Source organism: Sapajus apella, unplaced genomic scaffold (genome assembly GCF_009761245.1).
Source record: "Sapajus apella isolate SASKATOON/1434 unplaced genomic scaffold, GSC_monkey_1.0 scaffold36, whole genome shotgun sequence".
NCBI lineage: Eukaryota > Metazoa > Chordata > Mammalia > Primates > Cebidae > Sapajus > Sapajus apella.
This window is the reverse complement of record NW_022436976.1, coordinates 5071265-5093466: the sequence shown is the minus strand read 5'-3', so window position 1 is coordinate 5093466 and position 22202 is coordinate 5071265. Positions and strand designations below refer to the sequence as shown.

The 22202-nt window shown below is 37.6% G+C and overlaps 1 protein-coding gene across 1 annotated transcript in view; it reads left to right on the top strand.

The window, feature by feature from the left end:
• Positions 1–4444: 4444 nt before the first annotated feature.
• ADGRL2 (adhesion G protein-coupled receptor L2) overlaps positions 4445–22202 on the top strand; it is a 416407-nt gene continuing 398649 nt past the window's right edge. Inside the window, exon 1 of the mRNA XM_032296453.1 lies at positions 4445–4535. The gene's annotated coding sequence lies outside the window, so the exon portion shown is untranslated. The remainder of the gene's footprint in view (positions 4536–22202) is intronic.

Genomic DNA, 22202 nt, shown 5'->3' with positions numbered 1-22202 from the left:
AGATTTTAATTACAGCCTCCAAGGACAGGTGCCAGTTAAATGAAACATATAATTAAAACTTGTGCTATTCTAAAATTGGGTTACTTGGCAATACTGGAATCAGAGACTACCCCCATTCAGAAGATAGGCATGTAGTACTTATCTGGGTTACCAGTGTGCAGCAGATTCCATCAAGGTCAACCTTTGTTAGGTGCCAAAAATGTGATGGAATGTTTAGTTCGGCACATCCACATTTCACGTGTTTCCACATGGCACCAGAGTAAGTGCTCTGCAGCTTGCAATGTTAGCAACCAATGTTCTTCTTAACTAAAAAATTTGGGTAAAGCAATATGTTTACCAAGCAATTAATTTAGGCATTTGCACATATATATCTCTCTATATATATGTAATTATCATACTTATTCCATAAGTTTTATGAGTTGTTTTTAAAGTTTAGTATAAGTTTCTCTTTAACTTCCAGTACTTTCTCACTAAGAAATAGATGGGATCGCAGTCTCAGTCCTAGTCCTGGTTATAGAAGTCATCATATTGGATCCCATGTTCGTCCTTTCAGACATGGTTATCTTTTTTCTACAAGCAGAATCTCTTGAAGTTTCCTTGCTTGCAGAAGCTCCTGAGAATCCTTCCACATTTACTCAAGAGCAAGCTTTCTGACTCTATTACTGTCCCGGTTAATTCTACTCTGGTAACTCTCCAACCTTTCATTGATTTTTCTCTCTTTGGACTTGTCATTTGTGCCCTGTACCACACTGCTGACTGGGGGAGAGGCACTATCTCTGCTGAGTTAGAAAAGCCATGATCTTTTTATCTGTAGCATTTGATTCTTGATATCCTGCATGAATCCGTGCTGGGTTCTAGTTCTGTTGGCCGCACTCACCGTTGAGATGCAGTCCTTTCTTTCATCCCCTTCCACTCTTGGACTCATTGAGTCCTTCCATCTTAGATCTTAATTCCGTATGTTTCACATGGTTTTCCCACAAAGATCTTCTCTGTGTGTGCATTGTCTCTCAGACAAGATGACAATTGCTGGTGAGTTTTCTCTAATGTCTCGCTGGGCTCCTTGGTGATACACTGACAGACATACCAACGAGACTCAGCTCTGTTTTGTAGCTGTGCTTGGGGTCACAGTGATGCCTCTGGCTTGTCCTAACTCTTAAGCTTCAGCTTCTGCAAATCAGCAGTCAGACAGGACCATTTCTTTTCCCAAACCAAGCGTCACTCACAGGATTATTGCTAGGAAGTTAGCCCCTTCTCTATACTCATGTATCCGGTTTCCCATTTCAAATATTTCCCATAGTTTCAAAGCACTAGGCAAAAAATTCAAGTTGCTACTATTCAACCAGACACACCTTTATTTTCAAATTATTTAAATATTCAGTCTTCCCTGCCTCACTGTGTATGTGGGTTTCACTCTAACAAATATGCTATACAAAAATTTGGATCTATGTTTAATTTTATTTTCTTTTGAATAAATATGAATTTAAAAAAAAATCAGTAAAAAAAGTCCAGACCATTAGGAAAGCATTTAAAGTAGATTAATTGCTTATCAAGTTTTCATTCTCTCTTCAAACCATATTGAACTACTTGTTTTACATGAATTCCAAAGGCTGGCACTAGCTTTCACTTCAAGAAATAAATGACACAGGGTATTACATTGTAAGTATCATTAAAACCTTGAAATTGCACAGTGGCTTAGAAAACAACATGTTAGCTTGGATAGCTTTGTAATCGTTAGACAATGCGGAAATTCATTGTTAAATGACCCCTCCCACTCTTACCTCACATGTAATGCTTGGCAGGAAGAGGAAGAAAAAATGAGACTTGTATTCAGGGATACAGGTATGGGAATATCAGAGAGAATCTACCAAATATTCCTAGAGAATCTATTGTTCATTGACCTATGGCTAGTGATTAGAAACTATTTTTGCCTAGACAGACATCATCACCTTCGTCCTAATTCCTAACTTCCAGAATCCATTACTCAGGTTGTTCTTATCTATATTTTAATGTGTTTGAACAAAGGGTTGTTGTAATATTGTTAATGAAACAATTTTAATATCAATGATTTAGGGATTATGTTAAGTGGCATTTGAATCTGATGCTACCACTGCCTAATTTATCTCCTTTCTAACCTTTTCTTTTACACCTTCATTAGAACATCTATTAAGATAATGAAACATAGCTACCAGATTAAAAGGCAGAATACTCCAAGTTCTAAAATAATAATAATAATAATTTTTTTTAATTTGAGCAAAATTTCAAACCAATGAAAACAACAAACAACAAACCCCGCCTGTTTTTATGATGCAACTCAAACAGTATCTGAGTCCATGAAGATGCAATAATTGGTTAACTAGCCAAAGTGATACCGTTCATTATTTTTCTATTGCACGTTTATGTAGTTCCCCCCTGAAGCACAAGCATAATTTGGTTTTTTAAAAAATATGATTTATATATGGCACTTGAAGAGAGATGTTTTAGAAAAATCATATAAAGTGTTCCTCCTTGTAAAAGCAATGTCCTTTCCTTCTTGTTAATGCCAAGGATGCTGTTCCCCAAACACTCATTCCCTGCTCAATACGGTATAGCCGCTAATGAGGAAAACACAGCTAGTCCCTCAGTTGAATGTTTTCTTTTGTTTACCTATGGGGAGTTCATTCTGCAATGGGAAGAATCCCTTACTATCAATGAGTCTGAAAGTGCTCAAATTCTGCCAAGGGGAAACTTACAAATCTCTGTGTACCTATGGTTTAATCTAAAGTAATGTAAAAGGGACTTTATCATCTCAAAGAACATCAACCACACTGCTTTCATTGTCTCCATTTATATAATACACTCCATCTTATTTACATGGGTTCCGTTTTCAGTTACAGGGTCACTGCTTGGCAATACTAGGAAATGTGCATCTAAAATGACAAACTGATGCTAGCACTTGCTCCTTATTTCAGGTATATTACATGTTTTCAGTCTATCGGGGATTTCTAGAGTAGTTCCAGTTACTGGCAATCAGACCTCGAGACCAACTCCATGCCCGATAATAATGAGCATCTTCAAATAGATTTTTTAAAGACAGCATTAATTCAGAATATAAATTAAGAGAATATATTTGATGGTGAAAAAGTACAAACCTACCCACACATTTTGGTTTCATGTATAAAATATAAACAGCATATGAACGCTGTCTTGTATCTTCAGAGGAATCTGTAGCTTTTTTCCTTCTGAAATGTGTTCAAAATATGCTATTTTAAGCATAATAACACATAAATAAAATACACTGCTTGCCAAGATTATTTTTTCAACCATATATAGGGCCTTTAGACACTGTTCTCAACTCTGATTTTCTCCTGACATGCAATTTAAGAGCTTTAAAACAAAGTCTTTAAAAGACTTCCTATGAAATATGCACAGCTTTTTTTAAAATTTGTGTTTCTATATGGCCAAATTGCTCTGTTGTTATAAATACTGTATGTAAAATTACCAGATTGCCTGGCATTCCATTTTTACAGGGGATATTGCATCGTTAAGCATGGAAAGAATATAACTATTCAAACTGCTTAAAATATTTTGTAACCATAAATTATTATCCAAAAATATTTTTCAAGTAGATAAAAAGAGTTGTCAATTCTACATAGTGAATGCCTCATAAGGGGATCGTTTGTGGTTGAAAACTGAATAAAAGCAGTAAATTAAGACCAGACTTAACCATAGAGAAGCCGTAATCCACTGCAGATTTCCTTGGTGAATGAAGTATTGTGATGTGGATTTATCCTCCTTGCTTGTACAGTTAACCAGTCACATCTGTGACCAAAGTGCTGTCTGTGCTCACAGACAAGGTAGGTTCACTAACCCCAAGGAGGTAAGCCCATGCTGATTTACATTGTATTGATAAGTGCAAAATAAACACAACTGTGTCTTGGAGGCTCCCTGTGAAAGGGCAGATAGTATATGGATGCTGAACTCGTGTTAAAAAAAAAGGGGGGGTATTGAAAAATGAGTGGGCACTTGAGAAACTGCCATGACGCTGGGTGCCCAGTTTTCCAACAGGCATGATGCTTGAGGAGGCAGCCTTGATGAAGGCAAGGGGAATGTGGGTATGAAAAAGGTCAGGAGTGCTGAGAGCTGACTGAAATATGGTCTATGTTAAAGGAGTATCACTCACGATAAATATTCAATGTCAGGAATGTAAATGGCTTACAGACATAGAAGCCCTTGATGATTAGGTTATCCAGCATTGTTGATTTCCTTCTGTTGTTTGTCAGCAGCCACCATAATTAATGAAAAAGACCCTGGAAGTCTTGACAATGAGTCGGTTTACTCTTAAGTCTGTGCATTTTTCTTTGTGATTACATGCCAGTATAATAACTGATTTGCCTTTCTCAAAATTAAACTAAAGGGAGCCAAGTATGTCATATCTCTGTTATTATTTTTTTTTCCTTTTTGAGCCCAATGTTTCCCAAGGACATTAATTTTGATTTCTCCGCTGAAGGCTTGTGGCTGCCCTCATGCTTTACCAAGTCAGAGCCAAAAAGAAAACTGTGAGTGAACATTCCTTTCAAACAATTATTTTTCATTATTTAAGAAAAATTTTCTCAGATTTCTCTGTAATTCATTCCAATATGCTCCCTTTGTAAAAGATGTGGGGAAAAAAGAGAACACAAAAGTGAAAAATGCCTTTTTATTCTGTAGAGGGTTGATATTTAAATATTTTATGAGTCACTCCAACACCTTTCTAAAACAGTATTTTACAAATAAGTTCAGCTTTGAAAGAAGAAAAGTTTACTCTTAAACATAAGCAGGTATTTGTACATTAATGTTATAGTAAAATGTACGTAAAGTAGAAACTACTAGCCTATTAAAAGTGTTTTATCCTTTAAACCAAAAACTTTTCCTTGGAATTTTTCAAGATTGGAATATCAGTTTCTTTAAGCTGGAAAATGTTTAAGCTAATGAAATCTTTATCAGATTCAGCAGAGCTACTAACGTGTAAACTAGGTTATCTGCTCAAGTCCCACTGAGACTTAAAGTAATGTGGATATCTTTACTAATGTAAAAAGATCCCAGAAAGCATTAGCTCTTCTAAATATGTGTTATATTTGATTTGATTCCTAAGGAATAAAGTTTACAATTACCATCACCACTTAATTAAGGATAACCGCGACTTGATTATACTCATTTCATCTTTACAAATGTGTGTATTTCTGAGGAAAGCACAATCTTAAAATCTCTAACATTACACAATATATATTTCATCAATACTTCTGGAGTTTTAAAACGTTTCCTTCAGGTTAGTGGAAAGGGTACTGTGCTAGTTGCATGGAGGCTTAAATCAAATTGCCTACAAATATTGCATAAGTGCCTAAACTTTTAAGACAAAATTTTTTCAATTAAATGCATTATTGACTACCCCCTCCCCACCACACATGCACAAGCACACACACACTCACACACTCACACACACACACACACACACACACACACACACACACCCCTACCTCAGAAGTTAAGGGCAAAGAGGCCAGGCACAGTAGCTCACTCCTATAATCCTAGCACTTCGGAAGGCCAAGGTGGGCAGATCACCTGAGGTCAGGGGTTTGAGACCAGTCTGGTCAATATGGCAAACCCTGTCTCTACTAAAAATACAAAATGAGCCAGGTCTGGTGGCGCATACCTGTAATCCCACCAACTTGGGAGGCTGTGGCAAGAGAATCGCTTGAACCTGGGAGGCGGAGGTTGCAGTGAGCAGAGACCACGCCACTGCACTCCAGCCTGGGAGACAGAGTAAGACTCTGTTTCAAAAAATAAAATTAAAAAATAAAGGGAGAAAACTTCCGTAGAAACTTGTCACTAGCAGTAAATAATTCTTTGGTGTTTTTGGAGTTAATATTTTCTAAAACGATTGCAGATTGATCAAAATAACGATTTTTATACTTTTGCATGGCTTCTGTGTATTGCAATAATTTAATAACTGTAAGTAATAAGACTCCCCCTTAAAAGAAAAAGTGCTCATTAATGATTGTAATTCCATGTTGTGTTGCACGTTCCTTACATGTTGTGAAAAGGTTATGAATTCACTCACTGTAGCATCAAAAGTATAAAGGTGAGAGGTGAGAATCTTTGTTGCAAGTGCTGAGAAATAATCATTTAAAGGTCAGTTGCACTCTGAAAAAGAACATTTGTTTAATAAGTAACTCATTTTGGGATATGCTGCAATTTTAAAGGTTACAGAATAGACCAATTTGCCAGTGATGTCAGCAAGAAGTACTATTAAAGTCATTGGTCCTATTGAAACAATCCTTCATAAAATTCAGATTGCATGCCTCCTCACATATCCCACAACATATCAAAAAATTGCCCAAACTATTTATAGTTATAGTGTGCTTTCAAAGACATATCGCCTTGTGCACTTTACCTAAGTACACAGCTCCTCTTAAAAGCAACAATGGAGTGTTAGATGGGAAAATATGTCGGCAACCACACAGCCTCCCTGAACACCCAACACACAATACACTCTCTCCCACATCTGATTCATCCTATTTTGCTTCATTCTTTCAATTTCATTAATATATAAGAACATCCCCATGTGTCATGGGTTAAAGGATTTCTCACTGGATATTCTGTTGTGCCACACACCAACAACTATCTTGCTAGAAACTTTTATATAAAAGAAAAAACTATTGATTCAGCCATATAAATGACAAACTATAGATTTATATCCTTTCCTATTCCAAGACTAACTTCCTTCCCTACTATCCTCTAAAAAAACCAAAGAATTTAGTTTGGGCAGTAAGTTGGAATATTAACTTGATATGTAGATGATAAAGAAGTAACAATATTTGTACTAAAAATCTTTTAGTACCTGAAAGGTTATTTTTTCAAGATCTGAATAAAGGTGATAGTTTGTTTAATATAACTTTTATACTATTCAATTTTTTTTGCCTTTAGGGAACTGATATACAAGTAAAAGTTGCTTTGCTGTTTTTATTTTTTCTTTGTGAAGCAGTATTTTAAACTGGCTATAATTTTCCCTAGAAGATGCATTCTTTGAGTATATGAATAAAATAATTTCAAGAAAAACCTCTGTAGAAAGCAATCCCTTCCAAACACTTGATTGCTTAAGATTTACATTTTCTTTTTTACTCTTCACGTTGGTTGCAAAGCTTCTTCCCATTGAAGGTATTTTGTTGGTGGTAAATAGTGAGTTCTCAGATTTTTATAATGAATTGATTTTTTACATACGTTGCATCAGAATTTTAATTACAGTTTGAAAACAATACGTTTTCAAGCACACTTCTAAGGTTTGCTATTTAGATTAACAGAACTAGAAAGCTTATAACTCTTACCTTATTGTAAAGTAAGAACTCTGTCTATAAGACATTTGCAATTAGAAGAAATTATGATAGTCTTATTTCAAGCAACTTAGCTAAGAATCAAGTTATTCTCTTGACTTGCTTTTCATTTGAAAGAGGGCAAAATCTATTTCCTGGGTAATTTTGCAGAGCAAAGATATTAATACGTTGGGGTTTAATTGTATCCTGTGTTTAAATACACTGTGGGTGAAACCCCAGACCTCTGCTTAATTGCTGTGAGAAAATAGCCTGATTTCTCTGAGATTAGGCACACGCTTATGTATACTTTGACCTAAGAGTGCCTCCTTCAGAATTAATCTTCTAAGGTAGAGGGATTTGCTTTTATATGTGCAGCAGGGCCATTCGTGACAAACAGGGCCTAATAAACTAACTTCACCCCATAGACCTCCCTTTTGCTGTCGACGTTTTTCTTCATCTATTCACTTCACACATCTCTTGTCCAGTGGCTTATTAGCAAATAACCCTCACTGGGCAGGGGGAATAATTTTAATGGTATTTTTAAATTAGAGAACTTTGAAACTTAAACGGGATCCTTCAAAAATAAAACTATTTTTAAAACTTTCATTTTTACTAATGAAACTTAAAATACTCTAGAATACTCCATTTAAGTAAATACCACAGTCCTTTGAAAAGACAAACAATTCGTATTTACTTAAAATTTGGTCTGCAGCTGTATTTTGTTGGATTTGTCTAATGTATAAAAGCACTTTTTCTTTCCCATCAGCTACATCCGAATTGTTTTTGTAAGATGTAACAGAATGTTCTGGTTTTAAAATATTTATATTAATCAAAGTTAGGGCTGTTTATATTTTTTGGCAATCGTGCTTCTCTTTAAAAGTGATGCACTCCTATTTAACTAAACAAAAGTGTTGAAATGGCCTGTCATATAAACTTCAACACAGCACAGTTGGTAACAGAAATTCTAGAGACAGAAATAAAGGGGACGTAGTTTCTAGCTTCAGGTTAAACATGGATTAATAAAAAGAGCAACAGTGATAATTTCTAAGATTTTCCTGAGGAAATGTCATTCATCGCTGCTTATAAACTCTAGAGTTACCTGGTTGAAAGGTTTGTGTTCAAGTTTCTTGCTCTATTTTCTCGGGGCAGTAAGAAGTAAAGCCCAAGGGCTGGCTGAAAAATAATGACAAGCCAATAAATCTGGAGGCTTACACAACCATCAGTTCATTTTAAAATTCCTTTATATTTTATATATGCCCAAACTCTTTTAGTAATGATAAAAATACTTATATGTTACTTACCTGCAGATGACTGTACTTGTGGGCAGAAACAGCTAAAAGGAAAGAGCTTTTCTTGAGAGGTCAATCCATCCACTCTTATTATTGCTACACACTTTTTTGGTGAATCTTAAACTGTATGATCTTTCTAGGCTCACATAAGGGAAGTGGAGTTTTTATTAAAGACATTTAAACTGCAAGCCAACCTGAGTTAAATTCATATATAGTTGTATATAATTCTTTTGTAGTATGGACACTCCCAGATATTCTGGAAGTTTAATGAGACATGGCTTTAGGCAGATTGGTCTATTTGGGGTTTTTGTTCTTGTTGCCATATTCATTCTGTAGTTCAAACTGCATTGATTCACTTCTGTGGAAAATAATCCTAAACAGGAAGGGTGGGAACAGAGGACTTAGTCCCTAATATGGAAGTTATAAGTGTTTTTTCTTTCAGGGTATGGTAAGCACATATCAAACAAACAGGAAGTATTATTATGCATTGCAGGCAGAGGGGCTAAAGGTCTCCTGTTCGAACTTTTGGCCCTTCTAGAATCTTGATCCTTCATTATTTTGTTTAACTTGATGTAAGTCTTGACCAGTAGCTGACTCTGAGAAAACATTTCCTGACATCATTTCCAGAGGTGATGTGGGATTATTGTGCTTGCCTGTTCATTTTGGGTTGGGAATGAAAAGTCCAACAGTGATTCCTGGTTAATACTTCAAGCACAGTCTTTTAATTAACAGATCGGGCTACTTCATTCCTTTGGCCTTTAGCATTACAACTTCATTTTCACACTTTGGTTAAAATAGTCAATGCACACAATACACACATACACACACGCACATTCACAGACACACAAACACATTTAAGGGGGCAAAAATGGGCTGTGGCAGAACAAAAAAATAAGTAGACTCTTTAATTACCTCATTCATAATTCGAAGTGGTAGGGGAAGAGCAAAAAGGTCAGGATATAATAAATATAAAATTTAAATCTCTAAACTAATTTACTTTTTCATTTTGGCACCAGCTAAAGCCAATGAAAATAAACATGTCTTCTATTATGTTACACCATTACGGATTATAATTAATGTCTTGTTTCCAATTTTATGCAATTTTGATACAATCCAAACTGGGTAGGCAGTTTTGCTTGAGGTAATTGACATTATATAGTCCAAAGCACAGGAAAAAGTCAAACATATCTGTAATCTTTACCCATTTCCAAACAGAAGGGGACAATCGGGCCAATTCTTCTATTGTGCACCCTCCCTCTTCATGCAGAGATTCCTTTGAAGTCAGAGGGAGATGAAGGAGCTGAGACTGAGAATGTGGCTGGAGGGAAAAAAAAATGAATATTATCAGGCCAGAGTCTCATAACCGTGTTTTATGCCACATTAACCGTTGGGTTTCCTATAATGCAGGGCCTTTTTATTATCGTTTTTACCTTCTGGTTTAATCAAGGATCACTAATATAATTTCCAATAATATATTGGGGTTAAAAATATGTTTATTTGAACTCCCTTAGGCTAGATTCACAACCCAGCCCCTCAAAAATGTAAAGAAATAATTGTATTTAGAAAAAGCTAAAAATGTAAAAAGCATCACTTTCTGCTTATATGTAAGCCTAGATGAAGCAGAAAAACCGACCAATTAAATTGACATTCAGAGTGAGTACAGCACAGAGAGAAATTTATGAAGGAGGTGGGGATTTATTTACTTTCCAAGCGATTTTCTCTCACTTTCCCCATACTTCCTACCACCTTCAAGGAGAGAGAAAATGTTGGCTTGCATTCAGGTCACCTAGCTAAAAGTTTATTTCTTAACCCTCCTTAGTTACAAATCACAGGGAGCATGAATGTATTTGAGTGCATAGAAGGAAAGTTATATAATTCATGCAAAGATGGGCTGAAGCTGTGCAGAGTCATTAGACTTCGGTGAACAGACAGCTGTCCAGAGACTCTCTTCAGCTTCAAAATTGCCAGCAAGAGGAAAATGACTGAAGACAGGAGCAAGGACAGAACCAATCAACTTGTCAGGCTGTGAAGCGATCTAAGAACAAGATAATTTCTTCCTCCAATTAATATACATTATTTGAGAACAACGCTAAGCCATACGGGAGACACTGGATGTACAAAGACAAATCACATGATTCTTGGCACATTCAAAGTTGTATGGAGGTGAAAAACATGTTAATAAACAATAACAAAGAATCTCACAAGCATCATAATACAGGTGTGTACTTAGTGCTATAAGAAGACAAGGAAGTTATTAATACTTCTTTGAGTTTGGAAAGAGGTACTGGATTGGTGAATGATAATTTCACAAACAAACGTTAATAAATGAAGCTGCATCTTAAAGTATAAGTAGGTATTCAACCAGCAGAAAAGGAAGAAGTGGCCACTCCAGGCAGAAGAACCAATGTGGACTGAAACCAGAGTGTGTCTTATTCAGGGAAGTAGACGTTGTTGACTGATGATAGCATATGGTGTACAGGCTGCGTGGTAGGAGGGAGAGTCTATCATAATTCGGCTCCAAACTGCAGCCCAATAAACAAAGCCTTGTATGTTACGCTAAAGAGTGGGGACTTCATCCAGGAAGCAGTGGAAAGTCACCAAAATGTTTAAGCAGGGGAGTCACATGATAAGAATCGTGCTTTAAAAAATAGCTGGCATCAGTATAGAGGGAGGCTTGGAGAATGGCAAGAATAGAATAGTTTTTACGAGTTAGAGAGAGGTTGAGAATTGAAAATGAGAACCTTTGCTATGATCATAAATTAAAGAGAGATTTTAGGTTGAGGGGGTAAAATTAAAAACAAAACACAACTGGCAACCTCAATGTACGCAAACTTTCACATGCATACTCTCAGGTTGGATGAGAGTGATATGGGTAGAAAAAAATATGTTTCCAGTATAGTTAATAGTAGAAGATGAGTGCTTAAGTCAGAATCCCTAGAAGCAAAGCCAGAGATTAAAGTTGTTCTGAAAATGATTTACAAAGGGATTGCTCTTGGGGGAAGGGAAGCAAGAGGAGCAGAATAGGCAGAAGCAGGGAGGAAGGTAGCTAAGAAGGATGAAAACTGGCTTTAGCTGAGCCTGGTCTTTGGGGGAGCTCTGGAGCATATGTAGTACCACAGTTAGCTCCTCTCATCCCCAGGGAGGATAATTCTTAGGTAAGTTGGCTTGGTTCAGCTGAGGACTAATCTTTGGGAATGAGAGAGCTATGAGCTATTAGCAGCCAAAAACACAGCCGCTGGGGAACAAGAGTGATGCCAACAGCAGCCGCTGCAGGCCACCCCTTGCACTGCCCAGAACCACTTGCTTCTGACATTTCGTTGACTCCATTCAGGCACAATAGCTTCAGGATTCTGGTTAGTCACATGTCCTGCGCCCCTGTATAAGAGAAAGATGAGTAAAACAAACTGTAACTTCCAGGGCTGCAATGTGTCTCAGGCCATAACATAAGTATCATCTAAGCCTCCATCACTCTTCTAGATATTCCTCCTATGGGTGAGGACTTCTGCACATCTAGATGGATCGCCTGAAGGGGTAAGCCAAATTCTCATCACTTAGGAGTCTGAGCACCTGAATACCAGGCCCTAATCTGGTTATGGTTGCTGTACTTGCCTGTTACATTAAACAAGGCATGAGAATACCAAGATGCAGCCCAACAGATCACCTGAGTGACAAACACATTGCTCCCTGCCTCTACTATATAGCAACATTTCTGCCTCCTCATGATAATGTGGTCATTTATCTTGCCAATACAGTAACTTTTTGTGCCAGCTAGTCTACCGGCACGAGGAGCTCAAAGTAATCTGGCAACAGCCATAGCTTTAGGTTTACTGAGAATTTCTTAGATTCCCTGGGTGGAAGTTTCCCTCCTCTCGGACTTAGGACCTCTAGACTCACAAAACCTGAAGTTGCAGGAATGGGTCCCTGAGAGTGATAGCTGAGTGGAGTTCTTCTTTTTACTCTTTCCTGTACTCAAGTATTCTAATCACTGAAGACAGAGAACCATATAATATCTGTTGCTTTAAAGTGCACACTATACGCCGAAAGATAATACCTGTCCTCATAGGATGCCATCTCTAAGCTGGTGCTGTAACTGGGCCAGCATGTAGTAGGACCAGTAAACTCCATGAGCTTGTGCGCATTGCTATATTCCTTTTCTATAAAGTGAGTTCGTTGGTCCAATTAACAGGATGTTATCCATATGGTCCACAAATTTGATGCCCTGTAGAAAGTTTATACAATCCCAATCCCTACAGACTATATTTGGACCAAGCTGGAGAACTCACATAGCACTGAGACAAGATCATGACTCTTGTTATTAATCCATATGCAAGCTGCTTCTGATCCTCCTTCCCTAATGGCTATTAAAAACAGGACATTTTCACACAGTAAATTGGTAAAAAATAAAAAATAATAATAGCACATTTGCCAGAACAATAACCACATATCTTGTATCTGGTTAACTTGTCCTGGTAAATACGTTTCATATAGCACAGCAGCTGTGATTGAAACTACAACTTGGCTCAGTTGGCAGTAGTCTACTCATAACTCCATGATCCACCTAATATGTATATGGTCTAGATTGCTCAGCTATGTGCAGATAAGAGATCCTCACCTATGCATCCTTTAAATCGTTGAAACTATCTATTCTGAGAGTAGTATCTATCTATTTATTTATTGCACTAATCTGTGCGATTTTCCTCAGGATGTGATAACTGGTTTTGATTTACTAACTTGACCATAGAGGATAGTTTCAAAGAGTTCCACTTTGATAGTACAATAGTTGGTCAAGAAAACAACGGGAGAATTCTATCAACTTCTAACTGGTTCATCCCACTTATATATTCAGGGACTAGAAAAAATGACTACTGGATGAGTGTGTAAACCCAGTAGACCCACTGTGAGATAAGTCTGGATCAGAACTCCATTTATTTCCTGACACTTGCATGCCCATACTCTAACCAGTGGCCCATGGTGGTGCTACCAGCATCAACTCATATCTTATATCTACCAATCCTAAGAAGATCTGAGCATTCCCTTTGTTCCAGTGTACAGTTTTCTGAGTAAATATCTCTTTGTCCTTTTGGGGAAGAACTGAGGAGTCACACAGTTACTGTAATGTTGCAGTTCCTGTGTCATGGGGACCAGCATCTCCTTCAGTCAATAGTTTCTGGGTATGAGAATTCACTCAGGTATGAAGACAAGACAAGAAATTATGACTTTCCATTGAGATACCTGATCTCGGCCTTTTGCTCATTATTTTCGATCTCTTGATTATATATATGAAACAATACCCTTGTTGGTGACTCATCTATCTTGCCCTTTCACGTAGCAACCATCTCCATGTATACCTTAGGATAGTTCCCACCCCCACCTACACAGCAGCCATTTCAACTCAGTTTCCCAGTGTGGTGAGTGCACTCACTTTGCTTCTGACAATTAAGTTATTCCTTGTGGTCCCTATTAATCTGGAATCCTACCATCCCTCTTGCTACAATGGACCCCAGTCTTTTAATCACATGTCCTACTATCCCTGATTTAAGAAGGACTGTGCTTCTCCACAATGCCGGAATCTCCCTGATCAGCAAATTCTTCATCATGTTAATAAACAGCATGTCCTCCAAGTTCTCCTGAGGAATACAGTCAGATATGGATTTTTCAGTCTTACATAATGAACCCATTTTTTCATGCTCAGTTTTTTTTATGGGTTTATTTCTTTCTCTACAACCTATTACTATAGTGTTGGGATCTCTACTTCATTTCATGTGACCCATCAGTTTTTCCAAGCTACCAAAAGCTATCCCAGTCTTATACTAGACCTATCTTATAAGACTTTGTTAGGTATTAAATCCTGTGTTACAACAAAACAACCCCATATGGGAAAACTGTCCATTGCCTAGCTTTATATTCTGCCAGGACCCTCAGGATTCACTCCTAGGCATACTCTTTGGGTATACTGCAGTCAAGTCCTAGATATCCCTTGGAGTATATAACTCATCTCTGTCCTTAGCACACCATCAATTCTCTGGCTGAGTCATGCTGAAATGTGGCCCAAATTATCAGTCTGACTTCCCTGAGGGAAGGTACAGGCAGATCTTGAGGACTGTCCTGTAAGGCATCTGCCTTATTTGAGATTTTGGCATAGACTTCATGAACAGAGCTTTCTCTTCCATTAAGAGGAAAGGGGACTTACTAGCCATTTTTGTGAGCCACACATGTTCAGGGGAGGATGTAGTTATAAGATGCTCATCTACTCAGATATCCCTATCCCAAACTTCAGGGTACTACTTCTTTTGTTCAGAGGCCTAAATTTTGCAAAGGAAACTTGCCTTGGCTGAGAATTTAGCCTCCTTTAAAGTTCTTCCACTTCTACAAATGAGCCATAAGGCTGATCTCCAAATCTGTCTGCTCTCTAGCTACAAGAGAAGAATGTCTCTTTAAATGATGCTAATTAGTTTTTCTGACTTTCAAATTTTGCTTTAAATTCCAAATAATGGAACTGAGTCTGTATATGAAGCAGACTCTCTGATGGCTTCCAATGAGCCTTGCCTTGTAGTGATCATGATATTGTATAATCCACTCCCTTAAGTATGGGCTGTCTTTGTGACTTATTTTTAACCAACAGAATATGGGAAGGGTGATGGGACATTACTTCCATTATTAGACTACATAAGATTGTCACTTCCTTCTTGCTAGAATAATCCCTGTCTTTCTGGCTTTGATCAATTAATCTGCCATACTGGAGTGGCCCATGTGGCAAGAACCTGAGGATGGCCTTCAGTGAAGAATTCACAAGGAGCTGAATCCTGTCAAAAATCACATAAACTTGAAAGTGGATACTTCCCCAGTTGAGCCTTCTGGTGAGACCCTAGCCTTAGGTGGTACCTTGATCGTAGCCTTGTAAAAGACTCTAAAGCAGAGAACTCAACTAAGACATCCCTGAACTCCTGACCCATGAGAACATAGAGATAATAAGTCTGTATTATTTTAAGCTGCCAAATTTGTGATAATCTGTGACAAAGCAGTAGATAACTAATATAGCCTATTATTTTATCACTTCAATGCATCAGTGATATTTAGCAAAAGTTAGCCATATCTTTAGAGTTCCAATTTCCCCATGCCTCTCAAAGCCAGAGACATTGCATTAGCTACTGCATCTCAGCCTTTTGCTTATTATTTTGAGCTCATTATTTTGAGATACACCTGTATCTCAGGCCAGTTTGCCACCATGGGTGAAAATTTTAGCCACAGGTAGGCAAATGTTTTCTGTAAAGAACCAGGTGGTAAATGTTTTAGTCTTTGAGATCATATGGTCTCTGTCTCAAATACTCAATTCTGTCTAAAAATAGTTAAATAAATGTGTTCCAATAAAACGTTATTTACAGAAAGAAGTGAGTTGGGTTTGGCCCACAGCCATAGTTTGCTGATTTCTGATCTCACCAATCACACTGCTATATAATGCCAGGGACTAGCAATAATGCACCTGCCACCAGTGATAAGAATCTTATTGCCATCCACCTCCCGAATCTCTGCTTCTTAGGACCACTTCCAGCATCATTCAGCTTGACTTGGGATCTCGAAAAGCAGAAACTAAGAAAAGGATCCTTATAAAACTGATTTACTAAGGGAATGCTTTTGGAGAAGGGGAAGAAAGGAGAGGGCAAAGGAAAAAACCTAAGCAAGAGTGTATGTTCAGCTGAAAACTGTGAGAGCTTGGTCCTACAGGAAGCTCTGGAGCACCAGAGGTCAGTTCATCCTTATAGTTTGCTTGTAGGGGTGGGGAAGAGGGTGCAGGCAGGGAAGGAAGAATGTTCGGATTCCTTATATCAGTAAAGTGTTGGCTCTTGGCTGCCTGGGCGTGGGAATGGCCAAAGTAAGGCAATTTTCCTTCTCAGGGAAGGGAGGTAGCTGGGTATGAGTACTTTCCTATTCCTTTTTTTGGACAACACGTTCACCCCAATTACATTTCTGTTTATGACCTGGAGCCATTTTCATTAATTTCTAAAAAGTGGAAATAGGATGGTCAAAATAAAAAGAATATTAATAATGCCAAAAGGATGCCAAATAATTCCTGTTCATTTTGGTTTTATATTTGATAGGTGTTGATTATCAGTATTCTTAGCCCATTTGTCAAAACTAGAACCAATATAGTCAAAGTGACTAGAACAGAATGATGGTTTGGGGAGCAATTATAGGAAATACAGGCAGTAGCAAGATAAAACACACATAGCTCAAAGTTCTCATATCACCTGCTGCTCACTATTAAATAGTGTAATAATCACCCTAGAGACCAGCTGCTCCAGTTTCTATCCCACACTATCCCTTACTAGAGCTGTGAACTTGGGTAAGGTATTTAAATTTCTGTGCCTCTTCAGTTTCCTAATCTGGAAATCAGGGTTATTAACAGTATCTAACTCATGAGATCACTGTGGGTAAAAAAATGAACTAATACATGAAGTATACACTTGATTATTGTTGATGTTGCCTTGTTTGTGATTACTAACTTATCAACTATCTTATTTAAATGTAGCTTTTGGGGTTTGGGCTCTATTACCTCTTATTCCTATACTTCAAAATATTTGAAAATATAATTAGATTAGTCTAGTCACAGCAAAAAATCAAGTCTCTTTCCCAGACCCCAAGGAAAATTCTGCAAAAACCATATTCTTGGGTTCCTTCTGTAGACACTTTAAAAGGGTACCTATGCTTCTAAGCAAAAACCATTAAAAAAGAGTATCTCCATCCATATCTGAGATGATTTTCCTTTAGTAATGAATCTAAAGAGGCTCCAGTTTTTTGTAAGGTAAAATGATGACTAAATTTTGCGAAGTTTTTTGGCATGGCTGACCATAAGCAAGAAGCTTCAAAGAGTTCAAAAATAGAGGCTTCTGTGTAGTTCCACACATAGATAGGCAACTAAGTACGTAAGTAGAAACACCTAAAGAATATTGTTTATTATATATTTATATACACTGCCTCAGGGGAGTACAAACTTCCAATTTTTAGATTTATAAATATACTTTTGAATCTACAATAATGCAGAGTACAAGATTTTGTACATTGGAGTTAGATGAAACATCTGATAATCATGATCTATCTGGCACTTCTCTTCATCTTCATAAATCACTGCTCAATAAACAAGAAAATAGGAATCAAGCAACCAGGGAGATTTGGAAGAAAGATCACAATTATTTGATGAGTGAAACATCTGCAAAGGGATCATGGCCTCATTATCTTTCAAAAATAGTTAATGAAACCCTCTGAGTTCACTGAAGAATTGAAAGTGGAAATGCTTCATCAAACATTAACTAAGAAAATGTATGCCAATGCTTTGGATAAGTCAAGTTGTCATTCTGCTCCATAAATATTTATTCTGCAGATGGTTTTTGAAACCACCAGTTTCCTTATTATAAGGAAAAGTTAAGTTGGTATATTTATTTTAGATTATATTACAGAACTTTTCAACAGTTGCAGTTTTTAAAAACATTTATTCCATTCCTTTTCCTTCTTAAAACCAGTGGCTTGCATTGAACAAATCATAACGTAGTAGGAATTCTCAATCTTAGCAGGTGAAAGATTGGTCTCACCTATTATGTGTCCTCTTGACAATGTAAAAGTCCATCTTAAAAACATTAGAAATCTTTTGAAATTCTACATTTCAGAAAGAAAATATTTAAAAATTGATAAGCCACTGGACAGCAAACAGCTTTTAAAAACCAATTACACTGAAAAAGTAAATCATTTTCAATCCAAATGTGATTGTGCTTTTCTGGTTTAAAAACCTATTCTTTTACAAGAATCTAAGTATAATAGAATAACAACTTGTGCAATGTGAAGCAGCAAACACATTTAATATAAAAACACTGCATTGTGTCTATTTGATTCAATCACCAAACACTTACTGAGCACTGACTAGATGTCAGGGACTGACAGGTGCTAAGAAGGCAAAAATGAAATGGTGGTTACTGCCTTCAGGGAACTCCTAGTCTAATGGAGGTGACAGACACTTCTACAGCTATCTATAATAGAGCGTGACATGTGCTCTGCTAGCAGTACCAGCTAAGTATTACAGGAGCAGAGGGGAAAAAGTAACCTCCTGAATCCAGTTTAAAATTGAGAAATGCAATTCCTTTTATGAACCAAGGATCACACAAAAAAAGTCAGTCAATATATAAAATGAAGATAAGCAAAAGCCTTTGAGGGAACAAATTTAGAGGACAATTCTTAACTGTACCTTCCCAGTAAACATGCGAGTAATAACATTTAGACAATTGAAGGATTGTAAGCAATGTACCTACTTGTACATCTCAGGAATATTTTTACAGGACGCAAGTTGTGACTATAATGACAGGCTTCATTCTGTAGAGTGGCATTCCTGTAACTGCTATGAATGTACTCAACTTCATTAAAATCATTAACAATTACCAAAGATCGTTATTTCAACATGGCAGTCAACCACAAGCTACAACTAAATTTGCACTGAAGTACATTCAGTACTGGGGCAAATGTGGTCAAAATTGATTAACATTTAAGAAAATTACAATGTCACAAAAACTGAAGTGCTAAGCTCTTCATTCCGTTAATAAAGCTTATTTAGTTTAGCAAGATATAAATAATTATAGGATCCTGCAATATGAATGTGTTTCCTTAGCATTTGCTTTCACAGCTTTTTGGGCTATTAAATATATTACCAAGCATAGTTCTTATCTGAGTGTCTTGGTCCATTTGGGCTGCTGTAACAGAATGCTATCAACTAGGTGGCTTATAAACAACAGAAATGTGTATCTCACAGTTCTGGAAGCTGAGATGTCCAAGAGCAAGGCGCCAGCAGATTCAGCATCTGGTGAGGGCGGCTTCCTGGTTCATAGACAGCTGTCTTCTCCCAGTCATCACAGGGCAGAAGGGGTGAGGGAGCTCTCTGGGGTCTCTTTTATAAGAGCACTGCTCCCATTCATGAGGGCTCTAGCTTCATGATCTCGTCACCTATGAAAGTCCTACCTTCTAATACCATTATACATTGGGAACTAGGCTCCTTTTTTTTTAACAACTGGTAATCAATTTATTAAAATAGTTGACTTAAGCACCTACAATGGTGACTTCCACTTCAGCTCTTGGCTCAATACTGATGGAAGTGATCTGCTTAACAATCTCCGAAGGACTGTGCAAGTCCATGAGTCGCTGTGGATTCTCATCTTAGAACCTTCACCACGAGGAGTTTTTCTTGGAGTGATTCTCAAAGTCTTGGTAGGCATTCGAACTGGTCCTCTCACTTTGAGATTCTTTTCCTTTGCTCCTCTGATCAAATCAGCACACACCTTCTCCAGAGATTTTATGTTGCGGCTCTTTAGAGTGATTCCAATTTAGTGAATTGCCATCTCCGGCGCCACAGGTGTTTTTCCAGTATCCTTAAAAGCCACGGCTGCCGCGTCGCTCCCTGACCGACTTGTTCCTCGGCAAGAGCAAACACCGGTGAGTCAGGAGCAGGAGCGGCAGATCTAGAGCTCTGCACCACCTACAACCACGTCTTCCTCAAGGAGGGAGAAAACTATGATCTTAATTTATGAATTTTTATTTCCACAATCCCTGGATTTTGGTGGTTGTTTTTTTTTTGGACAGGTTTTATGAGTGAAGTGATTAAAGCGTATCAAGCAACAGAAATTTTGGCACAACAATTTTTTTTCCTGAAAAGTTTCCCACATATTTGCTTTTATTGGAGAAGCAGCACACAGAGTAAAGTAGTTTCTAGCTTTCTGCCTTAATATTGGTCCTGGCTTTTGGGTGATGAGTGGACACTGCTATGTACAACTGCCACTTCTTGAACTCTTCCCTCTGTCTGTCCCCCATCTGTCTGTCTTTGGTTAGTGAGACGATTTTGCCTTATCTTTTTGAATATTTGAATAGCACGATTGAATTTTTAAAGAACTCTACAAAATAAGGATTTTAGCACAGTCCCTGCCCTGTGAATTTATAAGATAATGAAAAGGCACCTTCCAAACAAAGAAAAGATGGAAAGATATTCTTCCTGAGAAAAGTATGTACCAATAGGGAAAAGCCAGTTGTCTCTTTTCTAATCCTTTGTCTTTGACACCTGTCATTTGGGGGAGAGGGTTATGTGGGTGTTGGGGGTGTTACAGTAGTAGTTGAAAAGTTCTCTTCATCCTGTGGTACTGATTCTCTACCCTTTGTCAATAACTTCCTGTCTTACATATTACTTTCGGTTATTTTTTTTCTATTTAGCTCACTACTAAAGAATTACATTTGCTAAAAACACAATTCCTTCTACAAAAGCAGAAAGTACATATGAAAAAAAAAGAAAAAAATGATATTTGCAAATATTTTACATGTTTGAATTAAAGTTTAAGAAACAATAGCAACAGCAATAATGATTAAAATATGTGAATTTATTTAGTGTTTCACAATTTTCAAAGCATGTGTACATATATTATCCCATTTGATCCTCATAATAACATTGTGGATATTTAGAACAGGCATTATCGTTTTCATTTTACACATGAGAAAATTAAATACCTTAACTGGGTTCCCCTAGAAATGTTAAGGATTCAAATGCAAATTCCATTGTTCCTCGACTTACAATGAGGATATATCTGGATAAACCCATCTTAAGTGGAAAATATCATAAGTCAAAAATGCATTTCATAACCCCCAATAAACCCATCATAAAGCTGTAAAATCTTAAGTCAAACCACTGTTTGAGCTGATCCCAGGAAGCATTGATAGGGAGTGTGGAATGAGACAGAAGGGAGGAAAGCCAATAAAAGATGTGTTTTTAAGGTGGTTTCCAGCTTGGAAGTTTGGTCGTGCTAGGGATCTATGAAAGCTGGTATAGAATGAAACCCAGTGTTAACTCAATTAAGGGATAAAAAAGCTGGAATATTTTTCTACCAACTCTCCACCTATCTTTGGTTGAAGTCTGCCTCCAGAGGTAACAACTGTAGGGTACTTCTGGCTTGCATTTCTTGGTAAACTGAGCATATTCTCAGAGCCAGAAAAATGTCCTCACTCTCAGAGTCACAAATGTTCAGAGTAAGCAGCCTTCAAGGTGCAGAGGTGAATGATGGGTGGGGCAGAATGGTCTCAGGCAAACTCGGCAAGGTCAAGCAATTTATTCCACCACAGACACACAGCTAATATTGACAAGGCCGTGAAGGGACTTAGGCCTTTGGCTGTTTGGATAGATTCTTTGATAAAGTAAAATAGACATCATTCCTTGTTCTCAAAGTGTAGGTTAGGAAAGAGAGTAGAGTCTCCAGGTGCGGTGGCTCACGCCTATAATCCCAACTCTTTGGGAGGTCAAGGTGGGTGGACCAAGAGGTCAGGAGTTCAAGACCAGCCTGGCCAATATGGTGTAACCTCGTCTCTACTAATAATACAAAAATTAGCTGGGTTTGGTGGTGCACGTTTGTAGTCCCAGCTACTCAGGAGGCTGAGGCAGAAGAATAGCTTGAACCCAGGAGGTGGCGGTTGCAGTGAGCTGAGATCACGCCACTGCACTCCAGCCCAGGTGACAGAGCAAGACTCCGCCTGAAAGAAAGAAAGAAAGAAAGAAAGAAAGAAAGAAAGAAAGAAAGAA